Raw genomic sequence first — 24,075 nt, forward strand, 5'->3', positions numbered from 1 at the left:
ATGGGTCCCTACAATTGCACCAGAGGTGGTATATGGCTATTATGTTCCTCGTATGCCTCTTCCTACCCCTATTCGCCAACAGCAGCAGCAGCAACATTACCACCAATACTATCAGTAGGGAGATTACCATAGGCCCAGTGACCTCTCTCAATCCGGAGTGAGATCCCCATTACCCAGTGGGGCCGTTTCTTGTGGGACCCATCCCCCATGATCCTAGTGATCCTCCATTTTCCCCTTGTTCCCTCTGAGTCCCCCTTCAACCCCCTCCTGGTCCTTCCTCCCCCTTCTCTCACTTCTCCTGCTACTCAGCCCCACCAGAATCCATCCCCTCTCCTTTCCCCCCTTCCTCTCACCCAGGACTCGTGATCCACCGGTTGTCGTTAATTGATCCCAGTGACGGCCGCTTGATTGATAGTTTCTCTCCCGCGCCCGTTTTAGGTTATTCTATTTTCTCATTTGTTTATTTTTCCTTTTGTATCGTTTTAAACATTCTGTGTCTGTGTTTGTGTGTCTGTATGTCTGTGTGTGGGTCTGTCTGTCTGTCTGTCTGTCTGTCTGTCTGTCTGTCTGTCTGTCTGTCTGTCTGTCTGTCTGTCTGTCTGTCTGTCTGTATTCACCTAGTTGTGCTTGCGGGGGTTGAGCTCTGCTCTTTCGGCCCGCCTCTCAACTGTCAATCAACTGTTACTAACTACTATTTTTTGTTCCGCCTGTCTGTCTCTGGCATTCTCTTTCTCTCTCTCTCTCTCTCTTCTCTCCTCTCTCTTCTCTCTCTCTCTCTCTCTCTCTCTCTCTCTCTCTCTCTCTCTCTCTCTCTCTCTCTCTCTCTCTCTCTCTCTCTCTCTCTCTCTCTCTTTCACTCTGTGATATCGTTACTTACTGAAGGTGAAGGTAGATAATGAATCTCCCAACAGTGATCACCCAATTGTAAACTCTCTGAACGAGAACGAGAGCTACAACTTACCGCAAAGTAACTGCAGCTTACCATAAAGTAGCTATACCGTGCCATAGAGGACCTGCTGCTTGACATGAAGTAGCTACAGCTTACCGCAAAGTAACCACAGCTTACAATAAAGTATAGCTACAGCTTACCATAATCTCATTTTTTCACACAATTAAGTACAATTTGCAATGAACTCATGAATTTAGTTCGAACCACATTTGGAATTGTTTCCATTAGTTGAACCAAAGATAAAAAAAAGGCACTTGTACATATTTTTTTATTTGTTTCAGCATTTCTTATTTTCTCTGTATACCTTTTCCTGCGACTAAAATTTAAACATGTCATCTCTGTAAATTCAATATGTTCTTTTTTTCATTTCTATCTCATTCTTCTTTTTCATTTCTATCTAAAAAAATCTACAATGAGTAATGGCATCTTCCAATTATTTTTAAGATCGTTATCTTTAAGTCTTATCCATTTCATGATATTGTTGTTAGCTTTTACTCGTCTGAAGGTTGCTAAGTGTTTTCACATATTTCAGTATTTTCGAATCCATTTATTATCCTGCATCCATTTCCCGTTTCTCGAGACCATCCTGGGCATCATGGGGCAGCCCTGAAGGTCCTTAATTCATCCCAGGGATGGCTGACTGGTGAATGATTCCCTCTCTCGCTCCACTATCCCTCACCTTCTCATTCTTCCTCTCAATATCTCTCGCCTCTATCCACTCTCTTTCTCTCAAGTTCTGTCTGTCTGTCTGTCTGTCTCCTGCTACTGTCTGTCTGTCAATCTCTCTCTCTTTTTTCTCTCTTTTTTTCCAAGTTGGCACTGAAGGAGATGTCTTCTGACTGTTATCAGAGTGAGAGCTTTCCCCCCATCCCATAGATCATGGCAAGCCTTACTTTACTACTTTTTCTTTCGAACGTGACCCGCCGATAAGTTTTACTCCAAGGTCACCAATTACTGCTAGGGGAAAACAGAGGTGACTAGTTATGGATTGGCTCCCAGTTACTCTACCCAGGTTTTGTCATGGGGGCTAGTGTGGTTATTATATGAAGTGATGAATGTGTGTGTTTGTATTCACCTAGTTGTTTTCATCTAGTTGTTCTTGCAGGGGTTGAGCCCGCAAGAACTCGAATCAACTTGAGCTCTTTGGGCCCGCCTCTTAACTGCCAATCAATCAACTCTAACTTCAAATATTTTATTTTTTTTCCACACACACACATACCCCCTGGAAGCAGCTCAGTAACAGCTGACTAACTCCCAGGTACCTATTTACTGCAAGGTAACAGGGGTATCAGGGGGAAAGAAACTTTGCCCATTTGTTTCTGCCTGATCCGGGAATGGAACCCGAGCCACAGAATTACGAGTCCTGCGCTGTCCGCTCAGCTACCAGACCCCTGTGTGTGTTATTGTGTGTGTGTATCTAACTTACATGCCATCTACTGACCATTACCAGGATGCAGTATCCAGAAGCTATAACGCCCAGGTACCTGTTTACTGCTAGATGAACAGGCCGACGAGATGAAAGGAAATTTTCTCTCTCTCTCTCTCTCTCTCTCTCTCTCTCTCTCTCTCTCTCTCTCTCTCTCTCTCTCTCTCTCTCTCTCTCTCTCTCTCTCTCTCTCTCTCTCTCTCTCTTCCTCCCTCTCTTTTATACCTTTCCCCTCTGGACACAGCCTTTCCCTCTAAATTGCAGCCATTTGCAGCCATTGTTGTGACGAGTGCATTCAATTATTTACATTAATCCTTAATCCATCTGATGCTTTATTGGTGTCGTGCTATATTTTCCTCGTCCACTATTGCAAACATTTTCTTTTTTCTTTTTTAGTTTTAGTTTTGAACACATACAACAAGAGTCGCTTCCTTCCCTTAGGTACTCAGTTTCCAGCGTGTGTAGTTATTCACTTCTTTGTGTACGATTTTAAGTACTCAAAGAGGATGCTTGGGGCTACTCTCAACTACCTTTCCAAGATGACACATGGGGGTGGGGGGCATGGGTAAATTAGTACATTAGGCAGATCATCCTTTACTAAGTGAATGAATGTTTTTATTTTTGCACAATTCAATGAACAACACAGAAGGGTATAATCAAAATGGGTTCCGACCGGAGCAAGATAAAGTTGAAGAACAACATTAGATGAGTTTCTGGTATCACTTCCAGGAATGAATCTTAGTGTCCTTAAGCTGTATTCTGGATGTTCATTCATTCATTTATTTATTTAATTTAACATCACCACTAATCACGATCTTTTCCAGATCTCTTCCACATTTAGATTTGTCAATTTCAACATTGCTCAGCTGATATCTGGTAAGTCGATTATAATTTCCCAAGCTGAAAAGTTAAGAAAACCTTTATTTATGTCTTAAAGAGATTGATAAAAGAGAAGATAGCCCTGGCACCCAAACTTTTACCCATGTTATTTATTTTACTACAATGAAAGCTTTACTTGTTCTATGGTTTCCCCTCTCTCTCTCTCTCTCTCTCTCTCTCTCTCTCTCTCTCTCTCTCTCTCTCTCTCTCTCTCTCTCTCTCTCTCTCTCTCCCTCTGATTACCTCTAAGAAAAAATTCCCTTAGCTCCCCCCTCCCTAGAACCCCCAGGTTCTCCCATAACATGTTTCCATTCTCCCCTCTCTTCCCCTTAGAAGCCTCCGTACGGATGGAGGTGATTGATCGTCCACACACTTCCACCATCATTTCGCAACATTAATTTTTCGGCCTTGCTTATTCTCTGTTTATATTTTATACCTCCTACACTATAATTAATCTCTATTTTCCCTCTACGGAATGCCAAATGTACTGACATTTGTATAGATCAAATCTTATGCACATTCTAAAAGTCTTCTATAATTTTTGGTTTCTGCTTAATATTATAACTAAGGTTTATATATTTTATTATTTATGACATCTTTATTTTTTGAAAGATAGACTGTTATCCGTGTTTTAATCCAATTATTACTGTTTCTTCTGTCTCTCAGACATTTAGTGTGATACAAGCTTGGGCCAGGATACATCAACCATGTACGTATCGACTTACGAAACCTGCGCATCTTCCCTTATTCAATGTGGCTTTGTTTACATTTATTTAACATTTGATGAGCTCCGAAGTAATACGAAGTTGTTTACAACAATAAGTGCCCTGGGTAGCAACGTTTAAAAACGCAGGAAATGTTTAATAAAAGTACACAAGGTCGCCAGAATTCAAGAAAGTTATACAGGCTCCGTGAGTGGTTGTGTAAATACCTAGCGAATCCGAGCCTTGGTCTTCGCTTCTTCTAATCATCTCCAGCTTTCTCCTGTTTCGCAATACCGCAGTTCCTCTCATCATCCATTCTTGGATCCTCCCTGGTATCTATTCTTTCTTCAGTCTTAAACAATTCTTTATTAATTTCCACCACCTAGCCAAATGCTTTCCTCTCTGAGTCTCGTTATTGCGTTATTGTCTGCCATTTTTCTTCCTTCTCCCTCCGTCATTCTATTTCCTCGTCTCAGCGTTTCTTATTTATTCCCATTTCTTCCATTAAAGTTTATTTTTCCACTGCCATAACAGAGTCATCTCTAGGATTTTCCACACCACCGTGTTTGTTCCTCTTCGCTACCTTCTGTGGTTATTTCTTACCCTAAAAATCCAATTTCATTTGAGAGAGAGAGAGAGAGAGAGAGAGAGAGAGAGAGAGAGAGAGAGAGAGAGAGAGAGAGAGAGAGAGAGAGAGAGAGAGAGAGAGAGAGATAGAGAGAGAGAGAGAGAGAGAGAGAGAGAGAGAGAGAGAGAGAGCGAGAGAGAGAGAGAGAGAGAGAGAGAGAGTGGAGGGGGGGGGCGGACTCTCTCTCATTATGGCTTCTCTCACCCGCTAAATAATTAGTCACGGCTTCACTGTTTTTGAGCAGCAACGTTTAATCTCAATTAGAAGCGTTGCCTTCACGCTCACTTTCTTTGCTTCAAGTTGTGTGTGTAGGGGAGAGAGGAAGGAGGAGAGAGGGAGGAGGAAAAGGTAATGAGGGGGAAGTGGAGTGGAAGGTAACGGGAAGGTGGAGGTCGAGAGAATGAAAAAGATATGAGGGAGGAAATAAAAGAAGATAGAATGAAAAAAACTGGGCTTGGAAAGAGGGAGCAAGAGAAGCGATTGGGCTTAACAAAAAATGGAGATGAAAGATTGATAAGTAATAGAAGAGGAAGCAAATCTTGCTTCAGTAATACAAGTAATAATAATAATAATAATAATAATAATAATAATAATAATAATAATAAAAGCCATTATTATTATTATTGTTAATAAATTAGGAATTCCCTTTCAGAATATTTATTATTTAATTCAAATTCATCCCACTGTACCATGTGGCAATAAATAAATATAATCAGAGAGGATTCTCCATTTACTTCTCTGATAATTCTTATTGTCATCACGAGGCAATAATAAGATGGAACCAGGTAAGATCTATACTGGCATTATAATTCCTCCCACTGTTCTGCCTATTCCTGCCCATCGTCCCACTCCAGTGTAGCGTGGGACAGTGAGAGGGGCCCAGCCCACTCCAGTGTGGCGCGGGACAGTGAGAGGGGCTCAGGCCACCCCAGCCTGGCGCGGGACAGTGAAAGGGGCTTGGAGAGGGATCAGAGGAGGCACCGTCGACAACCTAACAGGTTTTGTGTAGACAGTTTTACGACGCCCGAGACGCTGTTCACCAGCCAGTTCCCCTTGGTCCCCTCCAGCCCTTGCCTTCTTCCTGTCCCTTCAGTGCTCCCCTCTATCTTTCCTACCCTTGTTTGCCGCAACTTCTCCCCCTTGGTCTTCCTCCCTTGACCCTCCAGCCCCCTGCTTGCCTGATCCTCTTTTTTATTGCTATTTGTTAAACTGTCACATCTTTGCCAAAACAAAAAAGTATAACATTTCCCTAAAACCATAAAAATACACATTTGGCCTGTCAATAAAAAGTCACTTTATCTCTCCAAAAATTATAAAAACATATATATATCATAAATTTACAAGCATTTAGGAAAAGAAGTTAAGGCAATCCTAACGTGAAAGATACATAAAGATTATGTGGGAATGGAACTGGAATAGTGAGTCGGAGCTGGAATAGATAGGCATATCAGAATCAGATTTACTGATAGACTTAACCACAACAGAAAAAAAAGATATACCATAAACCATGTACAACGAACAGTGAGTTAGAATCAAAATAGAGAAGTTCTATTTAGAAGCAATGTTTATACAGCCCTTTCTCACGATGTGACAAGTGTTAAATATGGAGTAGTTATACTTAACCAGAAGCGTCGAAACGAGGGTAACCACCCCTTAATATACCGAGGCAGATGCACACTACTCCGAGATATTTCAAATATTGATACTGTTCTTAAAAGATTTCCCCATTTTGCACCCGCAAGATAACGTAAGCTTTTAATGGTTCATAGATGTTAATCTTCTTGTTTGAGGAGCTATTCACTTGAGACAGTTAAGCAAGTCCCAGTTGTGTCTGGGTACAAGTGACAGGATGAACAACCCAGCGGGTTTTCTTCCTATTGGGGAGTGTTGTACATGCTGCTATGGCGGTGTGTCCACTCACAAGATGAGTGGCGCTGCCCAATACTGTCACTATGGCGGTGTGTCCACTCACAAGATGAGTGGCGCTGCCCAATAAACTCGCCCTTCGGGGCAAAATTTTTAATTTAGCAAAACTATTTTAATTCAGGTTTTCTTCACATCGCTAAAACTACATAAAAAATAAAACTGCACAACAAAATTTACGCTCAGGTTGCTACTGAAGATTAGTAAAACACTACATAAAAAGGTTTATTGCCTGCGTTAAGCAATGCCACGAAAACAGCCATGGGCCAGTGTGCAACATAATTTTTGTTTAACACATACCTCGCCAGCCGCACCACCAACAGCAGCTAACTAAACTCTTAACGCCCAAGACAAGTCGATGAATCAGACGAACGAGCAGATATGTTTACTCTCGTTCCCAGACCACAGCAACATCCCCCCACCCCCAAACAAAGTATAGTGCACGACACAACAATAATACCCATCATTCAGGCCAAAGTACACACACACACACACACGCAGACACACACACACACACACACACACACACACACACACACACACACACACACACACACACACACAAACCTGGCCCACCTGGTGACATGCCGTGATTACGTTGTTCTCTTTGGTTGTATTCAGCATTTATACACCTAATACCTTCAACACCCTTCATGAGCACAATGTGGCTTGCCTGGTAATTAGAGTACTAATTACAGAGTAATGGTAATAGTGCTCGTCGCTACAGTGGAACTAATCACAGCAGGAGTGCCTAATCATAGGCACTAGCAGTCCGTTCTGCTCTCTCACTCTTTACCACAACCAGCTGCTCTCATCCAGGTAATAGTGTTCTAATTAGTTACATTATAATAATTATATTCCTCTCATTGCATGAGATGAGAAGGTATTGGAAATATTTGTGAGTGTCAATACGCAGCATCATCATCATCTCGTAGAAATGTGTACAAACGGATATTATCATTACGGTTACAAAGAGTGATACCACTTTGAAATTGTGTATTTGGATTACAGTAATGACTATAATCACATCATTTATTCTAGTACAAAGATTGTCTTAGCAGCGGGATAATATAGATTGATTTATTTGTGGTCGTTCGACTAAATGATTTATAGAGCTCTATTTAATTGTGTAATTTACTGCTATGGTTATTCCGCTGAGAACGACCAATCCAAGGATGAATTGAGAAGTGAAGTTATTAATGTGGAATCACTCAGAGACGGGACACTACGTGGCTGGCTGGCTACCGACTTGCTTCACACCAAAAGCAGAATAGTGAAGCCTGGGAATAAGGCTTCCCCATAAATTTCACTAGTCCATGTAGTATTAACTTGGTAGTGAATGTCTACTAGTCGATAATTTCGATTGATAGATTATATAATTAAAATCCGCCCAACATGTGTAGAAAACGATTTGGTGGAATTTAACTCAAACAGTCCCCTTTAACATCATACAGTCCGCTATCGAAATAAATAAATTAGCATAAGAAATAAATTAATATAAATTAATAAATTTTAAATAAATAAATCCCACGAGTTAGTTTCTCCACATTAATCTTGCCAGTGCATCACCTTCACCCTGGCAGCCCAACAACTTGGGCCGGACGCTAGAACGATGGCCTCGCTTCATGCAGGTCGGCGTTCAATCTCCGACCGTCAGAGTGGCTGGACTACCATTCCTTTCCCCCGTCCCATCCCAAACCCTTATCCTGACCTCTTCCCAGGGCTATATCATGGTAATGGCTTGGCGTTTTCTCCTGATAGTTCTCTCCCTCCACCCCATCAGTGCACCACCAGCCACGGAGTCACAAATACCTCGACACTACAACACCATAAACCAAAGTTCCTTCATCACCTCCATTCCTCCCTCCGCTCCATCCCTGCCATTCTTCTCCTCTGCATCGCTCTTCCTCTCCATCTCCTTCCTTCTTTTCTATCCTCCATCCCTTCTCATTCCCCACAATCGTTTTATTCTACCCAAATGATGATTTGTCCTTCATTTATCTCTACATTCTTCTTAGTTATCTGCAAACATACAAGGCAAACGTCTCCCTGGAAATAATGCTACAGCGATGACTAGGCGATTTGGGCTAATAATGATTTTCCATTAAAATCTCACATGGGCTTCTGATCTCTATTCTAGATGTTCTGTTTGTCATTGTTCTGCTGCTAATCATCCTCGATTGTACCTGTTTACATACTTGAGATTTACCACAATTTCCACTTGACCCTCTCAAACCATGTTCAGAGATAATTAAACAGCTTATCTTATTATATAGAGGATGTATGGAAAGTGTTCATTCCAACTTCTTGATGTATATTCACATTAACACATTTTCATGAATTATAAAATTTTATTGGATCTTTCCTAATGTGTCTTGGTGGATGAGCTGTTGAGATGGCCTGTTACCTAGCAGTAAAATAAGTACCTGGGTGTTAGTCAGCTGTCACGGGCTGTTTTCTGGGGGTAGAGGCCTGGTCGAGGACCGGGCCGCAGGGACACTAAAAAAAAAAGCCCCGAAATCATCTCAAGATAACCTTAAGAAGAAGATGATGTAACACAGAATATGTACCATATTCTTCAACATTTCGCTGTAGAAATGAAGTTATTAACTGTTTCAGTTAGGACAGACAACAGAACATGAGTTTTATTCTTCATTACCATCACCAAAATCAGCCACACCAGCTATCATTTCCTTTACCAGTTCCACGTCTCTCATCTCCACCTACAGGTCTGTTTTCTTAAGACCATCATCATTACCTTCATCATGATCACTATCTTTGTGATGTTCACACCACTTTTATTCTGCACAACCACCATCACCATCAGACAATCATTCCCACATCACCATTCTCACAACCAACACCCCATCCTTAACATTATTTTCAGCAAGGTGGTAACGGTAGTAATGGTGGCTGTTATGGTGGCGATGGTGAACGGCAAGAAATATTGATGGTGCTGATGGAAGTAGTGGTGATGATGGTAGCAACGGTGGAGGATGTTATGATGTGTTGATAGTGGTAATAGAGGCAGTGATGATGTGAGTGCTGTGCTGATGATAGTGCTGCGAGGGCGGTGGTAATCGTAGTGATAAGGGTGATTAGTGATGAAGATGGTGCTGGCGTGGGTGATGATGATGGTGGTGCCTTGCGTGGGGGTGGTGATGACGGTGGTGCTTGAGGGGGGGACGGGGGACGGTAGAGGGTGGTGATGGATGGCTGGAGGTGCTGGCCTGTGATACGTTCCCCAGCTGTTGCCTGCCTTAATGGTGAGTGGATGGCTGCTTGGGCCATGTCGCTAATCCACCAAAAACTCACACACAGACACACACACACACACACACACACACACACACACACACACACACACACACACACACACACACACACACACACACACACACACACACACACACGCACACACATACACACACACAGACACACACACACACACACACACACACACACACACACACACACACACACACACACACACACACACACACACACACACACACACACATACACACACACATACACACACACATGTACACCTGAACAGGAATGAACCTGTACACCTGTTGATTGATGGTTGAGAGGCGAGACCAAAGAGCCAGAGCTCAACCCCCGCAAGCACAAATATGTGAGTACAAATAGGTGAGTACACAAACACTTCTCTCAGAAGAATTGACAGAGTAAATAAATATAAACTGTTTAACACGGGTGGTACGCGAACAAGGGGACACAGGTGGAAACTGTGTACCCAAATGAGCCACAGGGTCGTTAGAAAGACCTTTCAGTGTCAGAGTAGTTAACAAGTGGAATGCATTAGGCAGTGATGCGGTGGAGGCTGACTCCATACACAGTTTCAAATGTAGATATGATAGAGCCCAATAGGCTGAGGAATCTGTACACCAGTTGATTGACAGTTGAGAGGCGGGACCAAAGAGCCAGAACTCAACCCCCGCTGTGAATCTGCTTGGTTTAAACGAGTGAGCTACGGCGTGAAAAGGTAGAAAGACGTGGGAGAGGAGGTGTATCGTATAATTTTGTGTTTCCGTTTGTCAAATAAACAGTAAATAATAATACTATCGCATATCTATATCTTCTTATTTATTGAGAGAGTGTGGATCGACCCTGGCATCGCCGGGTACCCGATCTAGTAACATGTAAATACATATTTCAGGAAGGCAATACAATAACCAGATTTACTCAAGCGTACTTTACTCACGTTACTTTGTATACAGAATTAATACCCCTTATAGAGCGCCAGGTGAACGCTTTTTATTCTAAATCACGACGTACCCACATTTCTTCATACCACTGAGTAAATATTTACCTTAGATCAATACTGAATACTTATACGATCATGAAAAGGAAAGGTTTCTACATCACATTCAGTAAAGAAAATAGAAACCATTATATTTCGTACAAGCCACTAGAGCATCGTTCCTCGTGTTGCCTCATTCTTGAGATGAATCACAAAAATAGCAAAAAAAGATCTCTTTCTCGCAGCTTGCCGGAGACCATCATCGATCCTGCCATCATCGGGAAGCTCTGCAGCAGGAGGAGGAGGAGGTGATAATGGTGGGGGTCACGACGTGAATCAGCCTGGATTTTTTTGGGGGGTGGGAGGGAGGTATTTTAGAAGCTTAATATTTCTTGTCATGGCTTCACCTGCAGAAATTATTTCATGAAGCACATAATGAACAGATATAGTGAGGAAGAGGTAGGAAAGGGGGGGCAAATACAAGTGACTTCATTTAAGTACAAGAATACTAGGGAGAGGATATCATTACGTTAAGGAATTTATATTTGTATTCCTTCTGGCATTATTGAAAAACAGCACTGCTAGGATAGGGGCAACTGCTTACTCTTCTCAGTTTGTGGATACCCGGAGTGTCGATTATGCTCTTTTCGCTTGCACTTGCAAGTTGCTATCACGAGCACGTGATAGTATTGCACGCATTGCATGTATTGCACAATATTGCACGATGCACGTATTCCGTGCTATCACGGAAATTATTTGATCAAATTACCTCTGCACAACTGAAAAATCTACCTATTTATAAATATGGACCAGTCGTATGTGTGGAATCTTTGACTTATTCGTGAACGAGTCACAAAGGCGTGTCTTACATTAGGAACAATGATGACTACAGTTCGCTCTCTCAAGCTACTCCTTGTACCTACCTCTGAAGAGGGACTCGAACAATTGCAAGTCCGGTATTGATATTTGATATGATGAGTGCAGTGGAATATGACAGAAAAAGCATTATAAAATACTTGTATAAATGATCTAATTGAGGTTCATATCAAATCTTGATGTCATGCTTATTTTAGTTTATTTACAATTTGCATACAAATGCAAAGGAGTGTATGATAATAATTTAAATCACTGGAAAAATTAGTGTATATTTAAATATGCCAATAGCTACTTAGCCCTGGCAATTACTGTCTTTAATCCCCTTCAGCACAATGTGAGATGTTTAGACTACTTTATGCACAGCTGTAGTAAATAGCATAAATGCACAGATATATGTAGGTTCTATAAGTTCAGCTTCTCTGAAAAGAGATCACATTCATATATATTATATTGTAGCATAAGGCTGACATCAAGCTTTAAGTTAAATGTGTACACGCAATTAGTAACTGTTTAACGAGACATCCTCACTCCTCCGCTTACATTGACGGTGACTGGGAAATTTATCTACTCATCAACAAAATGGCACAAGAACCACAACTTGACAGTCACGATGACTCTAGAGTCATGAAGGAAGCAGGTGAAGCAGCTAGCGTCTGGCAAGACTCTATCAAAGAATAAATGCTTTATTCAAACAACCAGACCAACACCTTATATATCCTAAGCAAAAACACCAAAATATACGACATATTACAACGACAATAGAAAATATGACCGACGAAGCACTTTTAGCCAAACACTTTCATCTGATTTTATTATCAACAACCAGTTCATACTTAGGTGCATCCCACCATCACCTAGGTCAAGACAAAATGTACGGCTCACGCCTTACCTACCGCCTTAGGTAACACCAAGTAGGTAACACCTCACATCAACTCGATTGATTGATGAAGAGTAACCCACCCAAGAGGTGGCACAGGTATGAATAGCCCGTAAAGCCCACCTCAACTTATCCTCCTTGGGTTATATATATATAAATATATAGAGTATGGTCGCCTTAAGAATTCACGACCAAAGATCACATGCACTCCAAAAAATCTACCACTTACGGGATATTCATGCCCATGCCACCTTTTGGGTGACTTAATCTTCATCGATCAATCGTCTTCAGGAAATTTGTATCCAGTTACCTTCCGAAGATGCTGGGAACCTAAATGAAACTCATAATTTCGCGTCAGTCAAATAAAATTGTAAAATGAACTTTGGAGAGATCATTTTTCAACTTACTTCTCAACCCACACATATCACATAAAATGAAAGTGATGACTTTTCGGTCCGTTCTGGACCCTTATCTAATCGACTTGATAAGGGACGAAGACTGAAACAGCGTCGCTTTATCTACGTCATATGGTTTCAGCCGAGTTACTTTGACTTATTCTTTGTATACCAATACACTCACACATTCATATATATATATATATATATATATATATATATATATATATATATATATATATATATATATATATGTATATATATATATATATATATATATATATATATATATATATATATATATATATATATATATATATATACATATATATATATATATATATATATATATATATATATATATATATATATATACATATATATATATATATATATATATATATATATATATATATATATATATATATATATATATATATATATATGAAGTAAGTTTGGAATGAATCAAGACAAGAGGATGGCAGTGGGCCAGGTGGGGCAGTATAAACAGCTGAAGAAACATTGACAAAATAATTGGCATTGAGGACCACACCGGCAGCCACACACACACACGCGACCCTCCTCGTGCAGGTGCTCGCTAAATGACCCCCCGACCCATTAATTTTTCCTTTGCCACCGAGTCGTGTGCGTCTTAATCGACTAACATCCATACTGAATGTGATGTGCATGTTGGGGAGGTTCACTGCGACGTGCGAGAATCTGAATGTCGAGCAGGTGAAGGTGACTGATGGATCTGGTCATCGGAACGTTTAGATGAATTAGACTGAATTGAATTGAGCTGAATAGAGGTCTGTTAGGGCAATTTTTTTTTTTTTGGGTGGAAAGGGGTGTACTTCGGCGTAAATTCAACTTGTGCTCGTTTGAGCTACTCTTTCGACAATTACGTTTATTCAATTAGTTCTCTTATATAAGAAATTTTAGTGTTAATTTAATGATTACTTAATTAAAGTTTTTATGAGAAAGAAAGAGTGGTGGAGAGGGAGGTCTCCTTCATCAAGAAGAGAGTGACCGGAGCGGAAACAAATTGGCAACATTTCTTTTCACCTCATGCCTCTATTCTCCTAAAAGTAAATAGTTTTAGACAGTTTCCAGGGTCCTCATCCTGGGAATGGACAGTAAATTAAATATACGTACACGCGCACATATACACACACAAACACGTGACGACCGTCAGTAGTTTCAAAGCGTCATATTACAAAGCATACCGGGAAGAAGGCACATCATGAACGTAGCTCTCATCCTGTAACTACACCTAGCTAATCACGCACACACACAAAAACAAAACACCGCATACGTGATACACACTCCTTCTTCAACTTCTAGTGTGTGGTCTGGTCAACATACTTCAGCTACGTTATTGTGACTCATCGTCTGCACTCCTTCGTCTCGTGACAAAAACCGTGATAGGATTAGTGTGAACTAATCTGAAAATGAGAGCCCATGTTCGTCCTCCATTAATTGGGGACTTGCGAGTCAAACCGGTTGGCGGGTGGTGTTCAGGAGGAAAACTTTTAGGTTAAAGTTTACCATGAGCTATGGTAAAGGAAAGTTCTCAACCCGCTAACAGGAGGCAGAAGGCTTCTACTCCTGTAACCAACTGTATATTATAAAGAGAGAGAGAGAGAGAGAGAGAGAGAGAGAGAGAGAGAGAGAGAGAGAGAGAGAGAGAGAGAGAGAGAGAGAGAGAGAGAGAGAGAGAGAGAGAGAGAGAGAGAGAGACAGACAGACAGACAGACAGACAGACAGACAGACAGACAGACACACACACACACACACACACACACACACACACACACACACACACACACACACACACACACACACACGTTAAGAAAAGAATTAAAAACAGACAGGCAGAGACCGAGAAACAAGGAGGCAGACAGACACAGAAAGAGAAGAATCCCAAAAACACTAATCCCAGTAGACTAGAAAAGCATTGGATGTTATCTTGTGTTACATTATTCTTGACCAGCGTCGTCGGAACGCACTTGAAGCTGGAGATGTTAATGTGATCTGCCCACGAGAACCATCTATTTAACACTATATATATATATTTGTTTATGGGGTTGAGGAAGGTGAATCGATTTACAAGGATTTATTTTCCTGTCTGCGTCTGTTGTTGAGAAAACTAAGGGTATTTACACAGCAATGAACAGTGCATATTTACCTACAAACCAGTGTCATTATTCAACTATTTAGCTTTGTTTTCGTTCAAGCTGTATGAAGTGAAATAATGAGAAACTATTTTAAAAATAATATTTCTTCTATTGTTACTACTACTACTACTGCTGTTACTTCTACTACTACTACTGTTACTACCACTACTACTGTTACTACCACTACTACTGTTACTTCTGCTACAACTACTACTTCCATTTTTATACTACTAATAGCATTACTGTTATAACTACTATTACCACTGTTACTATTATTACTAATATTAGCACTACCACTATTACTACTACTACTAATATTAATAATAATAATATAGATTTTTAATATATTATTATTATTATTAATGAGAAAGTAAAATATGAGAAAACATTATATCATTAAATACATTAATCAACAAAAGAAGTAAACAATATCAAGATGAATATTGGCATTATTCAGATACAAACAATGAACTGGACGATGACGACTCGGCAGAGATTTAAAACTCTGTTAAAGATCTTTCCCTCTCGTCCGCTAATTGCGCGAATCCCTCAACCTCTATTTTTACTGGCGGTTGAGTTATTGTCAGTGGTACTGAGAGACGTTGTTTGTAAACAATCCCTTGGCCGAGGAGTGTTCTACTCTGTTTTGTTCTCCGCCCTTAGCGGGTAACCCCCATTTATAGCTACAACAGATTAACGGGAACATCAAACTATAGTTAAAAGAAACTTCACTTCGATTTCCGGATGCCTTGAAGAGGCTTCAAAAATATAAAAATAAATTCCTTTTAAGTAAATAATGTTGGAGGTAAGACTTTGGTGTCTCAATCTGCACATTGGCTTTTAATCTCTGAATATACGACATTGTATACATTCTTACGACTCGGATATACGTTTAAACGCGATTTCCTCGACAGTTCGCTTTGTTGACATTGTGCACTGTTGCAATAAGGGTATAAAGAAACATGGAGGCGATCATTGCATGCTATCCATTCAACAGGGATAGAGCGGGGGGGGGATTGGAAGAACAGGGAGGGACCTCACCTCACGGAGTCAGACGCTAAAAAACGTTCCCACTTCATAACTTAGAGAGCAGGAAGACAATGTATGTGTGAAGACACTGTCACTCTTGTCATCACTCTGGATAATCTTCACTCCATCGTCAGGTGCTGAAGGTTCCTTTGCTTAGTGTTTAACAACGAATGAGGTGAAAAATAACTATTTAATCCCAAACCAACGTAATTCTTACCCGTCTCACTCACACTGTTTAATTGTCCAACCTGTCCTCTTACATAGAACGTCGCATTTCGCTCGTATGTGCTACATAAGGCCAAAAATTGTCGTACTAGAAAATAGAAGCGGCTGGCGAAAGTGATGTACTGTCCCGTTTTCTGCTTTGGATCCTCTGGGAGGTTGGGAAAGGACACTTTAATTTGACCGTTTTCGTGACGTTGTGAAACCTTAGGAGAACCGGCTGAATCGTCACCTGAATCATTGACATTGCAAACACATGTCGGCATGCATGCATACGTGCGTACACAATACAGATATATATAAAGTACATGCCTTCATTAAGTAACAGCATATACAGCATACAGTATAATGAAATTCATGAATAATTAATAAAACTTTGATTCATCTTCCCAATTTATGAAAGATCAGAAATTACCCAGAGCTGGAAACGGCAGATAAAACACACCCATTTATATTCTTTTTTATCTTTTTTTTTTAATAAGTGTGAGCTGAATGGGGTTGACAGTAACGAATGGGCAGCTATGGACAGCGAGAGCGAACACTGCCGGCCAATCACAGTCATTCATAGAGGAAGGGGTACGGTTTTTGTTCTAGAACTGTGTAGTGGTGGTGGCGGTGGAGATAACTGTGATGGTGAAGGTGGTGGTTGGTGTGGTGGTGGGTGAGAAGGGAGTGGTGATTGTGGTGGTGGTTGCGTAGGTAACAGTGGTGGAGGTAAGGATAGTGGTGATGGTGATGGTTGTGGTGGTGGTGGTGGTTGTGACAGTTTTGGTAGAGATGGAGTTGACGGTTGTGGTGGAGTTAATTGTGGTGATGGTTGGTGACGGTAGTGGTGGTGGTGGTGGTGGTGGTGGAGGTGGTAACGCTGGGGGACGCTTACCTGTTAATGACTACGGGAAGGTGAGGTCAAGCTCTTAATGCCACGCGTACTAGCTTTTGTTGTACCCGTTGCATTATAATTTAACTTTTCTGGCGTTCGAAATCGTTGTCGAATCTGGCATTAAATTCTGAATCGAGGTGGCTTCCGCAATTTCATTTTTTCAACGCATTTCACTTGTTGACCACCCATACAATGTACGAGCATTCGCTTCATGCAGGTCGGCGTTCAATCCCCGACCGTCCAAGTGGTTGGCCACCGTTCCTTCACCCCGTCCTATCCCAAATCCTTATCCTGACCCCCTTCCAAGTGCTGTGTAGTCGTAATGGTTTGGCGTTTTCTCAATTCCTCCCTCCCTCATTTTAAAGATTTCCTTATCTGACTTGACTCTTTCCTCTCAATATTATGTATGGTATTATCATATCCACTCTGTTTCTTCTTTCCTCTTTGATTGTGAGATTAAGCAACTTTGGTAACTTATCTACGTAATATATCCCTTTTTGTTCTGGCACTAACCTTGTTGCAGACCTCTGTACTTTGTTCACAATTGTATTGGTCTTCACAACGTAGAGATTCCTGGCCGTTACTACATATTACAGTATCGGTCTAACTAAGACTGTATAAATTGCTTAGAAACAGTCATTATTTAAGTTTTAAAATGATTCATTATTATTTGCCAGATGTTTTCCTGATTCACCCCAATTCTGCTAATGGTACCCTGTTTATGTGTGCCTGTGTAGATTGTACTGGAATTATATCCTTCTGAAATTCTTTTTCTGATGCCTGTAGTTTTCTTTCCCCTATAGTGTAGAATAGTAATCTTCTTTCCTTCTGGACTTAACGAGAGTGTAATCACAAACACATAACTAGTTAGAACATACATATCTCAGCATCAGTTGCTTTTCCTTATTCAACGTCTCAACTACCGAGATGCGACCGGACAGTAATTAAGATGCCCCTCTTGATAGCTGAGGATGGGGGCCAAGGCGTTAATGCCAAGTATATCGTAATCTTCTTGTCATTGGAACCGGAGCTGCGGTGTACTGCCCTAGTTGCACTCTGCTAGTCGTACTGACCTAGTTGTGAGTCGATCATCAGCTCCTAAACCCCACCTTTCGACTATTGTCAGTTCAATGCAGTGACTCTTTCACACTTTTTTCTTATCACATTTACATTTAAAATTGTATATCTAACTGGCTTCGACAACTTCTTCATCTAGTCCATTCCACTTATTTACGACGGACAGAGTTCTTTCTGATATCTCTGTGACTCATCTGCGTTTCCAGTTTCCAATAATGTTCTCTCGTCATACTGTTCCTGAATTTGAACAGTGCATCTGTGTCAACTTTGTCAACTCTATTTATTACCTTGTAAGTCGTTAACATGTCTGCTCAATTCCTTTTTTCGGAGAAGGATAAGATATCGCTGGACCTTCGTTTTCAATCCTACCAAAGGTTTATGAAATTATACATTATTACTCCTCTTACCACATTCTTGCACATATTTAATTTCCGTGCCCTAATGCAGCTAAATTGAAGATGATGGAACAGTTTAAGATGACGAGGCAGTTCTTTGTTCAATCTCTGTGGGACTCTCCCTGCGGACCCATACGCAATGTTCCGGGTTCATATAGAGCGTTCCGCCACGCCGCTCCCACGTCTTTCTCAACGCTCAAGGGAGAGTTAATTCCCATTTCTAATGTGAGGTAATTGAGACTAAAATTGCTCAGAGGCGGAAGTTTTCGCTTATTGCTTTAATTCACATACCCGCTCTATAAGCTATATTTTTGTCTTAGTTTTTCTATAAGTTTAATGTTTTAGAGGTTCTTTCCGTGAAAGAAAGGTTGACTTACGAATAAAGGAAGTGAATTTTCAGGGGAAAGCACCAAGCCCTTACGACTATACAGTACTTGGAAGGATTCAAGATAAGGATTTTGGATGGGACGGGGAAAGGAATGGTGCCCAACCACTTGGACGGTCGGGGATTGAACGCCATTTTCCCTATTGTAAATCCTCACATAACAAGAGTTGACTGGCTCGGATTATTTGTCGTTTAAGACAATGTTCATTGACCTCCATGCACGTTGTTGTATCTGCTATTTTGTTTGACCTTAGTCGCTCATTCATAGAACTCTATCAGGTTTGTGAAGCGAGACTTAGACTTCTCTGAACACCATGCTGATGGTTTGTAATAATGTCCCATTTATCCAGATATTCTACTATCCTCTTCTTTGTGTTCTTTTCCATCATCTTGCATATTATGAAAATAAGGAACACAGGCCTATAGTGAAATGCATCCTGCCAGTTTCCCTTTTTGTGTACCGGCACTACACTGGCTGTCTTCCAACTCTCTGGCAGTTCTCCTATTACCAGCGACACTTTTTATAAAGCACAATGCTTCTGCGTTTTCTCTTAGCATCCATGGTGATATCTTATCTGGTCCCACAGCGTTACTTAGGTCTAACCCTATCAGGTGCTCTTTTACTTCAGCTCAACGCCCTCCAGTGTTGCTTAGTTTGGCTCCACCCCCCCCCCCCCCCGTCCCTTTCTAAGCTCAGGAACTTCCCCTGGCTCTATTTTTTGGACCTCCTGAAACTTCCTGCTCAGCTCTTCACACACCTGTATGTCGTTCTCAGCGAATGAGTCCTGTCATATCTTTAGCTCCGTCACTTGTTCCTTAACTGTTGTTTTTCTCCTGACGAGTCTGTGAGGCGCGTGTGTGTGTGTGGGTGTGCATGTACTCACCTAATTTGTGCTAGTGGGGGTTGAGCTTTGGCTCTTTGGTCACGCCTCTCAACTGGTGTACTTACTCAGTTACTTCTGAGCCTTCTGGGCTCTTCTGGGCATATCTACATTTGAAGCTGTGTATGAAGTCTGCCTCCACCACATCACTGCCTAGTGCCTTCCATCTGTTAACTACTCTGACACTGAACAAGTTTTTTCTAACGACCCTGTGGCTTACTTGAGCACTCAGTTTCCACCTGTGTCCCCTTGTTAGCGTACCACCCGTGTTAAACAGCATCTTAATCTACCCTTGTCAATTCCTCTGAGAAATTTAGAGGTTTGTCTGTGCATAAGAGTGTGAGTGTGAGCCTGTGCGTGGGAGTATGAACGTGCGTGTGAGTGCTCGCGTGCGTGTGCGCGTGTCTGTGGGCTGGGAAAAGGATGGTAATAGCACTAATGATAGATCCCCCTCACCGTGGCGTCACCAGGGACGCTTACCCAGGGCAGATTAAATGGCTACTCGATGGTGAGGGAGCAGAGGGGAGAGAATGAGAGGGTTGAGGAGAGGGGGTTGAGGGAGAGGCGAGTAAGTGAGGGGTTGAGGAGAGGGGGTTGAGGGAGAGGCGAGTAAGTGAGGGGTTGAGGAGAGGGAAGAGTGCAGGAGTTGGTGAGGGGGTTGAGATGACGGAAGAAAATGGGGAATATAAGAGACGGATTGAGGGAAGGTGAGTGAGGGGTTTATGACAGTATTGGGCAGAGGACAGGGGAAAGTGAGGGGTTGAAAAGTGGGAGGAAAGTGATTACATTATGAGCGGAGAGAGTTAGGGGTTGAGGAGAAGCGGTAATAAATATTGGAAAAAGTGAGAGAATGGAATAAAAGAATCCTGATGATTGGGGGTAAGAGGGAGGAGTCAGAGGGGGAGAGAATGGTGAGGGGTTAAGGGGTAACACCGAGAGGTGGTTTTGAGGGGATTCTGAAGGCTGAAGGTGAGAGTCACCAGGTGAGGGGAGGATACAGGAGACTAACGGCACATTTACGAAGACTAATCCGACAGCGCTTCGGGTTCGTAGTCCTGAGGTTTCGGGTTCGATCCCCGGTGGAGGCGGAGACAAATGGGCAAAATGATTCTTTCACCTTGATGGCCTTGTTACCTAGCAATAAATAGGTAACTGGGAGATAGACAGCTGCTACGGCTGTTTCCTGGTGGTGAGTAACAAAAAAGGAGGCCTGGTCAATGACCGGGCCGCGGGGGCGCTAAGCCCCGAAATTATCTCAAGATAACCAAGATAACCTTTTACATAGTCGGGAACAGGAAGCCTGGAAGGCTCACCGACGTCCACCTAAGCCTGATGACCATCCTCAGTAAGCAATCCATTGCAGTTGCTTAACTCACCAATGTCCATTTATTGCTAGGAGAGCAGTGGTATCAAGTGAAAGAAAAAGTGCCCAACCGTCGCTGTCTTTCCAGAGGATCAAACTAATGATCCTCGGCTCTGTGTCGTGGATGTTGACTACTGCGTAAGAGGAGCGGGGGCAGAGGAATAGGGCAGGAAATGGGAGAAACACAGCGTTCTTGAAAATGGAAATGTAGTAGAAATAGGGAGGGGATGGAAGAGCATCTTGTGTTAGCTGTAAATTTGACTAACAAGATATTTCTTATTTTTATTACTTTTGATTAATTGATCTTTTCATTCACAACTTGGCAACGATTATAAGAAAGCTGCTAAAACCTTTAAAAAAACCAATTAATGTGTAACCTCAACATGAGGAACAGATTCAAAAACGAAAACATTGACTGCATTATCCTCCAAATTTCCGTATTACGAAATGAGGAACGGTCTGACTTTCAAGCCCCAGACTAAATCGGGAAAGTTTATAAACTGATTCTATAAAGATATTACAGGACTAAACTGCGTCTTCGAGCTTAGTGGGCTAACTACCAGTGAGATCATTAAGAGGAGTTAAGAGCGTAAAAACAAAGTACCAAATTACATTGTTTTATTATGAAGTAATAAAACAAATTTGTTTGGATTACTAGCGAAGATAAGAGTGAAAATGAGGCATTGGGTGACTCAGGAGGTGTTTCGGAAGGTGTGAGAGAAAAGCAGAAGATGGGAAAATACGGCAGAAGGAGGAGGAGTAATTTAAAGTAAGGGGATAAGAGAATGATGAAGGCAGGTAGGACAAGGAGTGAGGGGGGGGGATGTAAATATGAGACGCAAAGAAGGCTGATGGCCTTGTAGGAGAGGAAAGAGACAGGTGAGAGGTGGAGAGGAGAGTCAGAAGACAGTGAATACTTTGAGAGAGTGACAGATAAATGTGAGATTGAAAGGGTTGGGTGAGAAAGGTGAGTGATAGATAACAGAGTGAGAATGGGGTTGGAAGAGTTGAAATATAGTTGGGAGATTTAGAAGAGAGGGAAGGAGAGAGAGGCAACTGGGAGAGTAAGTAGAGAGAGGGAAGGAGAGGAGAGAGAGGCAGCTGGGAGAGTAAGTAGAGAGAGGGAAGGAGAGGAGAGAGAGGCAGCTGGGAGAGTAAGTAGAGAGAGGGAAGGAGAGGAGAGAGAGGCAGCTGGGAGAGTGGTAGCGTAGGATGCCTTACACAGCTACGCCAGATTCCCGGAATACCAACAGGCGGTTTATTGGACGTGGACGCCACTCAACCTCTCCCTTCATTCCTCCTCTTCCTCCAGTTCCTCCTCCTCATCCCTCCTTTCCTTTCCCTCCCCCCTCTCTCTCGTAGAGAGAAAGGGGGTAGGGAAAGGAAAGACTTTTGCTCTCTCTCGTAGAGAGAGAGAGAGAGGGGTGAGGAGGGAGGTGAGAGCTGGGAGAGAAGGGGGAGGGGAGAGGGACAAAGTTTATGAGACAAGCAGAAGGGTGACCACGATAACCTTTGGTCAACACCACTTCCTTGGTAAACTAACTCCAGCTCCTCCTCTTCCTCCCTTCCTTCTCCTCCCTCATTCTCCCTTCTCATCCTCCTCTTCCTTCCTTCTCATCCTAATCTTCCTTTCTTATCATCCTTCTCTTTCTTTTCCTAGTCATTATAGTCCTTTTTTCCATTTTTGCAGTGTATTTTATTGAAGCCATACTTTAAGTAAATTAATGGTAGCAGAATGCGTTAAATCAGTGGAATATATATATAACGACGTTAACAGATAGTGTAGTGTAGTGTAGTGTAGTGTAGTGTAGTGTAGTGTTATAACGACGTGATTAAAGGATGAGCTCTCTTAGTTATTCTCCGCGATTTACAGCTCACAGCTCCGGGATTAATCTCGTAACATATCACTGGACTTTCTGCAGCTAAGGATCACAAGCTATTCATGCCAGTGCCACGTTTTAGGTGGCTTAATCTTCATCAATCAATCGTCAGCTCATGTTCACTCTGAGAGCGGCATCAGCTATACACGCATTTACTTTGCCCTGAGCTTGAAAATCTATACTGGACCACCAAAGTTGTCGAAGCTTAGTCCTATATCACTTAGTCCTATAAGAGTACAATATCCAGATCATCTACTGCCACAGTAGTATGTACAACACACGCTCCAACAGGAAGAAAACCCGCTGGGTTGCTCATCCTGTCACTTGTTCCCAGACGTGAGCAAGTGAACAGACTGTCAAACAACGGATTATCATCAACAACCCTTAAGCTTACGTTATATTGCAGGTGCAAAATGGGGGAAATCTTTTGAGGACAGTGCCTATATTTGACAAAAAGTATTTTCCTATCTCCAACAATGTGGGGCTTATTATTCTGCACTTATTTCTAATGTCTCTTAGATGGGTACAATTTCGCAGATAGACGATGTCCTTCACTCATTATACATTATCTAGTGAAAGACATTATCTAAACGATGTCCTTCACTTATTCTGTAAACAGCAACTTCGCTGCTTTGCTGTGTTTTCCATCCCGAATCTCCATGTTTTCAAGACGAATTCTTGCAATAACGGTCAATTACGTCACGTCCAACCACTTGGGCTGGAGGATAGAGTGACGGTCTTCCTTCATGCAGGTCGGCGTTCAATCCCCGACCGTTCATGGGGTTGGGTACCATTCCTTTCCCCCGTTCCATCCCAAATCCTTATCCTGGGCCCATCCAAGTGCTATATAGTCGTAATGGCA

Source organism: Procambarus clarkii, chromosome 7 (assembly GCF_040958095.1).
Source record: "Procambarus clarkii isolate CNS0578487 chromosome 7, FALCON_Pclarkii_2.0, whole genome shotgun sequence".
Classification (NCBI taxonomy): Eukaryota; Metazoa; Arthropoda; class Malacostraca; order Decapoda; family Cambaridae; genus Procambarus; species Procambarus clarkii.